This window comes from Procambarus clarkii, chromosome 36 (assembly GCF_040958095.1).
Source record: "Procambarus clarkii isolate CNS0578487 chromosome 36, FALCON_Pclarkii_2.0, whole genome shotgun sequence".
Lineage (NCBI taxonomy): Eukaryota > Metazoa > Arthropoda > Malacostraca > Decapoda > Cambaridae > Procambarus > Procambarus clarkii.
Window position 1 is genome coordinate 32953122 of NC_091185.1, and position 10427 is coordinate 32963548.

The following is a 10427-nucleotide window of genomic DNA, read 5'->3' on the forward strand; positions in this document are numbered from 1 at the left end:
ACACCAGGTGTGGCATGCATGATGACACCATGTGTGGCATGCATGATGACACCAGGTGTGGCATGCATGATGACACCAGGTGTGGCATGCATGATGACACCAGGTGTGGCATGCATGATGACACCAGGTGTGGCATGCATGATGACACTAGGTGTGGCATACATGATGACACCAGGTGTGGCATGCATGATGACACCAGGTGTGGCATGCATGATGACACCAGGTGTGGCATGCATGATGACACCACGTATGGCATGCATGATGACACCAGGTGTGGCATGCATGATGACACCAGGTGTGGCATGCATGATGACCAAGTGTGGCATGCATGATGACACCAGGTGTGGCTGCATGATGACCAAGTGTGGCATGCATGATGACATCAGGTGTGGCATGCATGATGACCAAGTGTGGCATGCATAATGACACCAGGTGTGACATGCATGATGACACCAGGTGTGGCATGCATGATGACACCAAGTGTGGCATGCATGATGACACCACGTGTGGCATGCATGATGACACCAGGTGTGGCATGCATGATGACACCACGTGTGGCATGCATGATGACACCAGGTGTGGCATGCATGATGACACCACGTGTGGCATGCATGATGACACCACTTGTGGCATGCATGATGACACCAGGTGTGGCATGCATGATGACACCATGTGTGGCATGCATGATGACACCAGGTGTGGCATGCATGATGACACCAGGTGTGGCATGCATGATGACACCAGGTGTGGCATGCATGATGACACCAGGTGTGGCATGCATGATGACACCAGGTGTGGCATACATGATGACACCAGGTGTGGCATGCATGATGACACCAGGTGTGGCATGCATGATGACACCAGGTGTGACATGCATGATGACACCACGTATGGCATGCATGATGACACCAGGTGTGGCATACATGATGACACCACGTGTGGCATGCATGATGACACCACGTGTGGCATGCATGATGACACCACGTGTGGCATGCATGATGACACCAGGTGTGGCATGCATGATGACACCACGTGTGGCATGCATGATGACACCACGTGTGGCATGCATGATGACACCACGTGTGGCATGCATGATGACACCACGTGTGGCATGCATGATGACACCAGGTGCGGCATGCATGATGACACCAGGTGTGGCATGCATGATGACACCAGGTGTGGCATGCATGATGACAACAGGTGTGACATGCATGATGACCAAGTGTGGCATGCATGATGACACCAGGTGTGGCATGCATGATGACCAAGTGTGGCATGCATGATGACATCAGGTGTGGCATGCATGATGACACCAGGTGCGGCATGCATGATGACACCAGGTGTGGCATGCATGATGACACCAGGTGTGGCATGCATGATGACAACAGGTGTGACATGCATGATGACCAAGTGTGGCATGCATGATGACACCAGGTGTGGCATGCATGATGACCAAGTGTGGCATGCATGATGACATCAGGTGTGGCATGCATGATGACACCAGGAAGGCATGCATGATGACACCAGGTGTGGCATGCATGATGACACCACGTGTGGCATGCATGATGACACCAGGTGTGGCATGCATGATGACACCAGGTGTGGCATACATGATGACACCACGTGTGGCATGCATGATGACACCACGTGTGGCATGCATGATGACACCACGTGTGGCATGCATGATGACACCAGGTGTGGCATGCATGATGACACCAGGTGTGGCATGCATGATGACACCACGTGTGGCATGCATGATGACACCACGTGTGGCATGCATGATGACACACCGTGTGGCATGCATGATGACACCACGTGTGGCATGCATGATGACACCAGGTGTGGCATGCATGATGACACCAGGTGTGGCATGCATGATGACACCAGGTGTGGCATGCATGATGACACCAGGTGTGGCATGCATGATGACACCAGGTGTGGCATGCATGATGACCAAGTGTGGCATGCATGATGACACCAGGTGTGGCTGCATGATGACCAAGTGTGGCATGCATGATGACATCAGGTGTGGCATGCATGATGACCAAGTGTGGCATGCATAATGACACCAGGTGTGACATGCATGATGACACCAGGTGTGGCATGCATGATGACACCAAGTGTGGCATGCATGATGACACCACGTGTGGCATGCATGATGACACCAGGTGTGGCATGCATGATGACACCACGTGTGGCATGCATGCTGACACCAGGTGTGGCATGCATGATGACACCACGTGTGGCATGCATGATGACACCACTTGTGGCATGCATGATGACACCAGGTGTGGCATGCATGATGACACCATGTGTGGCATGCATGATGACACCAGGTGTGGCATGCATGATGACACCAGGTGTGGCATGCATGATGACACCAGGTGTGGCATGCATGATGACACCAGGTGTGGCATGCATGATGACACCAGGTGTGGCATACATGATGACACCAGGTGTGGCATGCATGATGACACCAGGTGTGGCATGCATGATGACACCAGGTGTGACATGCATGATGACACCACGTATGGCATGCATGATGACACCAGGTGTGGCATACATGATGACACCACGTGTGGCATGCATGATGACACCACGTGTGGCATGCATGATGACACCACGTGTGGCATGCATGATGACACCAGGTGTGGCATGCATGATGACACCACGTGTGGCATGCATGATGACACCACGTGTGGCATGCATGATGACACCACGTGTGGCATGCATGATGACACCACGTGTGGCATGCATGATGACACCAGGTGCGGCATGCATGATGACACCAGGTGTGGCATGCATGATGACACCAGGTGTGGCATGCATGATGACAACAGGTGTGACATGCATGATGACCAAGTGTGGCATGCATGATGACACCAGGTGTGGCATGCATGATGACCAAGTGTGGCATGCATGATGACATCAGGTGTGGCATGCATGATGACACCAGGTGCGGCATGCATGATGACACCAGGTGTGGCATGCATGATGACACCAGGTGTGGCATGCATGATGACAACAGGTGTGACATGCATGATGACCAAGTGTGGCATGCATGATGACACCAGGTGTGGCATGCATGATGACCAAGTGTGGCATGCATGATGACATCAGGTGTGGCATGCATGATGACACCAGGAAGGCATGCATGATGACACCAGGTGTGGCATGCATGATGACACCACGTGTGGCATGCATGATGACACCAGGTGTGGCATGCATGATGACACCAGGTGTGGCATACATGATGACACCACGTGTGGCATGCATGATGACACCACGTGTGGCATGCATGATGACACCACGTGTGGCATGCATGATGACACCAGGTGTGGCATGCATGATGACACCAGGTGTGGCATGCATGATGACACCACGTGTGGCATGCATGATGACACCACGTGTGGCATGCATGATGACACACCGTGTGGCATGCATGATGACACCACGTGTGGCATGCATGATGACACCAGGTGTGGCATGCATGATGACACCAGGTGTGGCATGCATGATGACACCAGGTGTGGCATGCATGATGACACCACGTGTGGCATGCATGATGACACCACGTGTGGCATGCATGATGACACCACGTGTGGCATGCATGATGACACCACGTGTGGCATGCATGATGACACCAGGTGTGGCGTGCATGATGACACCAGGTGTGGCATGCATGATGACACCACGTGTGGCATGCATGATGACACCACGTGTGGCATGCATGATGACACCAGGTGTGGCATGCATGATGACACCACGTGTGGCATGCATGATGACACCAGGTGTGGCATGCATGATGACACCACGTGTGGCATGCATGATGACACCACGTGTGGCGTGCATGATGAACAAGTGTGGCGTGCATGATGACACCACGTGTGGCGTGCATGATGACACCACGTGTGGCGTGCATGATGACACCAGGTGTGGCGTGCATGATGACACCTTCATCACGCCAGAGTCTTCGTCTGAGGTTATTACTCTCCGCATTTCTGTGGCAATTGTTAAATTTATTTAAAATGACCAATAAAGTTACTGGGAAAGGTCCGCGAGACACTCCGCTTTCGACTGTTCCTCTCTTAAATATAATCTATTACTACTAATTATGTTTCCTTTGTAATTACGTAATAACCGTTTCCTGATTCTGTTCAAAATGTCACCTCTAATACCAAGTACCTTAACCTTTGTTACTATTGTATGGACACGCATAAAACATTATTGTAGTCAATATGCATATTATTATCTCTTACACCCACTTGCCTCAAATGTGTTTGAAAAGAATGATATGATCATTCTTGTGTAAAGTCATTCTGCGAGTCTTTTATTATTCAGGATTTTTAAGATGTTTACAAATGGTATTTGCGACTATCGCTTCAATTAGTTTTCCAACAAATGCAGTTAGACTAACTGGATGATACCTTGATGCTAGTGATCTATTACCCATCACAAATTATAAGACTATATTCGTGTGTCACCGCAATTTTGGTAGGACACTTAACTCTAAGGATTTATTAAACTGATGCAAAAAAAAAAATTACAGTAATCCACTTCATAATGGTAGTCCATGGAGCAACACTTCATAATGGTAGTCCATGGAGCAACACTTCATAATGGTAGTCCATGGAGCAACGCTTCATAATGGTAGTCCATGGAGCAACACATCATAATGGTAGTCCATGGAGCAACACTTCATAATGGTAGTCCATGGAGCAACACTTCATAATGGTAGTCCATGGAGCAACACATCATAATGGTAGTCCATGGAGCAACACTTCATAATGGTAGTCCATGGAGCAACACTTCATAATGGTAGTCCATGGAGCAACACATCATAATGGTAGTCCATGGAGCAACACTTCATAATGGTAGTCCATGGAGCAACACTTCATAATGGTAGTCCATGGAGCAACACTTCATAATGGTAGTCCATGGAGCAACACTTCATAATGGTAGTCCATGGAGCAACACTTCAAAATGGTAGTCCATGGAGCAACACTTCATAATGGTAGTCCATGGAGCAACACTTCATAATGGTAGTCCATGGAGCAACACTTCATAATGGTAGTCCATGGAGCAACACATCATAATGGTAGTCCATGGAGCAACACTTCATAATGGTAGTCCATGGAGCAACACTTCATAATGGTAGTCCATGGAGCAACACTTCATAATGGTAGTCCATGGAGCAACACTTCATAATGGTAGTCCATGGAGCAACACATCATAATGGTAGTCCATGGAGCAACACTTCATAATGGTAGTCCATGGAGCAACACTTCAAAATGGTAGTCCATGGAGCAACACTTCATAATGGTAGTCCATGGAGCAACACTTCATAATGGTAGTCCATGGAGCAACACTTCAAAATGGTAGTCCATGGAGCAACACTTCATAATGGTAGTCCATGGAGCAACACTTCATAATGGTAGTCCATGGAGCAACACTTCATAATGGTAGTCCATGGAGCAACACTTCATAATGGTAGTCCATGGAGCAACACTTCATAATGGTAGTCCATGGAGCAACACTTCATAATGGTAGTCCATGGAGCAACACTTCATAATGGTAGTCCATGGAGCAACGCTTCATAATGGTAGTCCATGGAGCAACACATCATAATGGTAGTCCTTAAGTGCAAAAAGGATTAATAAGAAAAATAATATTTTTATTTATGCAAATATATATATATATATAAATATATATATATATATATATATATATATATATATATATATATATATATATATATATATATATATATATATATATATATATATATATATATATATATATATATATATATATATATATATATATATATATATATATACACTCCTTTTGAAGATGTATTAATGTACGAAAGTACTTAAGGAAATTCCTGTTTCATTTTTCCTCCGTGGTCTGATATTGTCACATTTTTAATCACGTGTTTATTTTCGTGATGTACACACACACACACACACACACACACACACAGCCTACCTGTGACGACGCGTGAAAGAGACCAGGGGGTGGACGTAACACCTAATCTATCTCCTGAGGCACATATAAATAGGATAACGACAGCAGCGTACTCTACACTGGCAAAAGTTAGAACATCATTCAGAAACCTAAGTAAGGAGGCATTTAGGGTGATTTACACTGCCTACGTGAGGCCAGTCTTAGAGTATGCCGCCTCATCATGGAGTCCCCATCTGAAGAAGCATATAATGAAACTGGAAAAGGTTCAGAGGTTTGCAACGAGACTCATCCCAGAGCTACGAGGGATGGGGTATGAGGAGCGCCTGAGGGAACTGTGCATTACGACACTAGAAAGAAGAAGGGAGAGGGGGGACATGATAGGAACGTATAAGATACTCAGAGGGATTGACAGAGTGGGCATAGACGAAATGTTCACACGGAATAGTAACAGAACGAGGGGACATGGATGGAAGCTTGAAACTCAGATGAGTCACAGAGATGTTAGGAAGTTTTCTTTTAGCGTGAGAGTAGTGGGAAAATGGAATGCACTTCAGGAACAGGTTGTTGAAGCAAATACTATTCATAATTTTAAAACCATGTATGATAGGGAAATGGGACAGGAGTCATTGCTGTAAACAAGCGATGCTCGAAAAGGCGGGATCCAAGAGTCAATGCTCAATCCTGCAGACACAACTAGGTGAGTACAACTAGGTGAGTACACACACACACACACACACATATATATATATATATATATATATATATATATATATATATATATATATATATATATATATATATGTCGTACCTAGTAGCCAGAACGCACTTCTCAGCCTACTATGCAGGGCCCATTTTGCCTAATAAGCCAAGTTTTCATGAATTAATTGTTTTTCGACTACCTAACCTACCTAACCTAACCTAACCTAACTTTTTCGGCTACCTAACCCAACCTAACCTATAGAGATAGGTTAGGTTAGGTTAGGTAGGGTTGGTTAGGTTCGGTCATATATCTACGTTAATTTTAACTCCAATAAAATAAAATTGACCTCATACATAAGGAAATGGGTAGCTTTATCATTTCATAAGAAAAAAATTAGAGAAATATATATTAATTCAGGAAAACTTGGCTTATTAGGCAAATCGGGCCTTGCATAGTAGGCTGAGAAGTGCGTTCAGGCTACTAGGTACGACATATATATATATATATATATATATATATATATATATATATATATATATATATATATATATATATATATATATATATATATATATATATATATATTTTAAATAAGTAAAGCAACTTTGAAGCGAATCATCTTAACAGTAATTCGTCAACAGAACCGCTGCCAGTAGAGCTGCTTCAAAAGATCTGCAAGAAACGCAGCTCCAAGTGGACAGCTCCAAGCAGATCCGACATAAGAACAGATGTTTTTCTTGCAGCTGCATGAGAAGATCTGTAAAAAGAGTTTCTGGACATGAAAAATTGCAATCAACTCAGATGTACAAGAGGAGCTGCAAAAAGAACCGCTGTACACAAGCACACAAGCAGCTGCGAGAAGAGCAGCTAACTAGAAGAGTTGTATGATATACAGCTTACAAAATGTTGCAAGAGTTGCAGCTTCCCAACAAGTACAATAACAGGAAGATTTCCTTCACATATGCAACAAGTAGACCAGCCCCACGAGGACAGTCACACGTAGACCAGCCCCACGAGGACAGTCACACGTAGACCAGCCACACGCGGGCAGACACAAGTAGACCAGCCACACGAGGACAGAAACAAGTAGACCAGCCACACGAGGACAAGACACACGTAGACCAGCCCCACGAGGACAAGACACACGTAGACCAGCCCCACGAGGACAGTCACACGTAGACCAGCCCCACGAGGACAGTCACACGTAGACCAGCCCCACGAGGACAGTCACACGTAGACCAGCCCCACGAGGACAGTCACACGTAGACCAGCCCCACGAGGACAAGACACACGTAGACCAGCCCCACGCGGGCAGACACAAGTAGACCAGCCCCATGAGGACAGACACAAGTAGACCAGCCCCACGCGGGCAGACACAAGTAGACCAGCCCCACGCGGGCAGACACAAGTAGACCAGCCCCATGAGGACAGACACAAGAAGACCAGCCCCACGAGGACAGACACATGTAGACCAGCCCCACGAGGACAGACACAAATAGACCAGCCCCACGTTGACAGACACATGTTGACTAGCCCCACGAGGCCAGACACAAAAAGACCAGCCCCACGAGGCCAGACACAAGTAGACCAGGCCCATGAGAATAGACACAATTAGACCAGCCCCACAAGGTCAGACACAAGTAGACCAGCCCCACGAGGCCTGACACAAGTAGACCAGGCCCACGAGGACAGACACAATTAGACCAGCCCTACAAGGTCAGGCACATGTAGACCAGCCCCACGAGGCCAGACACAAGTAGACCAGCCCCACGAAGCCAGACACATGTAGACCAGGCCCACGAGGACAGACACAATTAGACCAGCCCCACAAGGTCAGGCACATGTAGACCAGCCCCACGAGGTCAGACACAAGTGGACCAACCCCACGAGGACAGGCACAAGTAGACAAGCCCCACGAGGACAGACACAGGTTAACCAGCCTCACGAGGACAGATACAAGTAGACTAGCCCCACGAAGACAGACACAAGTTCAACAGCCCCACGAGAACAGATATAAGTAGACCAGCCCCACGAGAACAGATATAAGTAGACCAGCCCCACGAGGTCAGACACAAGAAGACCAGCACCACGAGGACAGACACAAGTAGACCAGCCCCACGAGGACAGACACAAGTAGACCAGCCCCACGAGAACAGACACAAGTAGACCAGCCCTACTAGGTCAGACACAAGTAAACCTGCCTCACGAGGTCAGACACAAGTAGACCAGCCCCACGAGGACAGACTCAAGTTCAACACCACAAGGACAGATACAGGTAGACTAGCCCCACGAGGACAGACACAAATTTACCAGCCCACGAGGACAGATACAAGTAGAGTAGCATCACGAGGACAAGCATAAGTTCAACAGCCCCACGAGGACAGATACAAGTAGACTAGACCCACGTGGACAGACACAAGTTTACCAGCCCCACGAGGACATAAAAAAGGAGACCAGCCCCACGAGGTCAGACACAAGTAAACTTGCCTCACGAGGACAGACAAAAGTAGACCAGCCCTACTAGGTCAGACACAAGTAAACCTGCCTCACGAGGACAGACACAAGTAGACCAGCCCCAAAAGGACAGAACAAAGGAGACCAGCCCCACGAGGTCAGACACAAGTAAACCTGCCTCACGAGGACAGAAAAAAGGAGACCAGCCCACGAGGTCAGACACAAGTAAACCTGCCTCACGAGGACAGACACAAGTAGACCAGCCCCAAAAGTACAGACACAAGTAGACCAGCCCCACGAGGACAGACAAAAGTAGCCCCGCCCCACGAGGACAGAGACAAGTATACCAGCCCCACGAGGACAGACACAAGTAGACCAGCCCCACAAGGACAGAGACAAGCATACCAGCCCCACGAGGACAGACACAAGTAGACCAGCCCCTCGAGGTCAGACACAAGTAGACCAGCTCCACAAAGACAGACACAAGTAGACCAGCCCCACGAGGACAGAGACAAGTAGACCAGCCCCACGATGTCAGACACATTTAGACCAGCCCCTCGAGGTCAGACAAAAGTAGACCAGCCCCTCGAGGTCAGACAGAAGTAGACCAGCCCCTCGAGGTCAGACAGAAGTAGACCAGCCCCTCGAGGTCAGACAGAAGTAGACCAGCCCCACGAGGACAGACAAAAAGTTCAACAGCTCCGCGAGGACAGATACAAGTAGACTATCCCCACGAGGACAGACACAAACAAGTTTAGCAGCCCCACGAGGACAGATACAAGTTCAACAACCCCACGAGGACAGACATAAGTTTAACAGCCCCATGGGGACAGATATAATTAGACCAGCCCCACGAAGACACACAAGTAGACCAGCCCCACGAGGACAGACACAAGTAGACTAGCCCCACGAGGACAGACACAAGTTTAACAGCCCCACGAGGACAGAAACAAGTAGACCAGCCCCACGAGGACAGAGACAAGTAGAATAGCCCCACGAAGACCGAGACAAGTAGACCAGCCCCACGAGGTCAGACCAGCCCCACGAGCACAGACACAAGTAGACCAGCCTTACGAGGTCAGAAACCAGTAGACCAGCCCCACGAGGACAGACACAAGTAGACCAGCCCCACCAGGATAGACACACGTAGACCAGCCCCACGAGGTCAGGCACACTTACAACAGCCCCACGAGGACAGACACGTACAACAGCCCCACGAGGACAGACACCCGTACAACAGCCTCACGAGGACAGACACACGTACATCAGCCCCCCGAGGACAGGTCCCCGTACATCAGCCCCA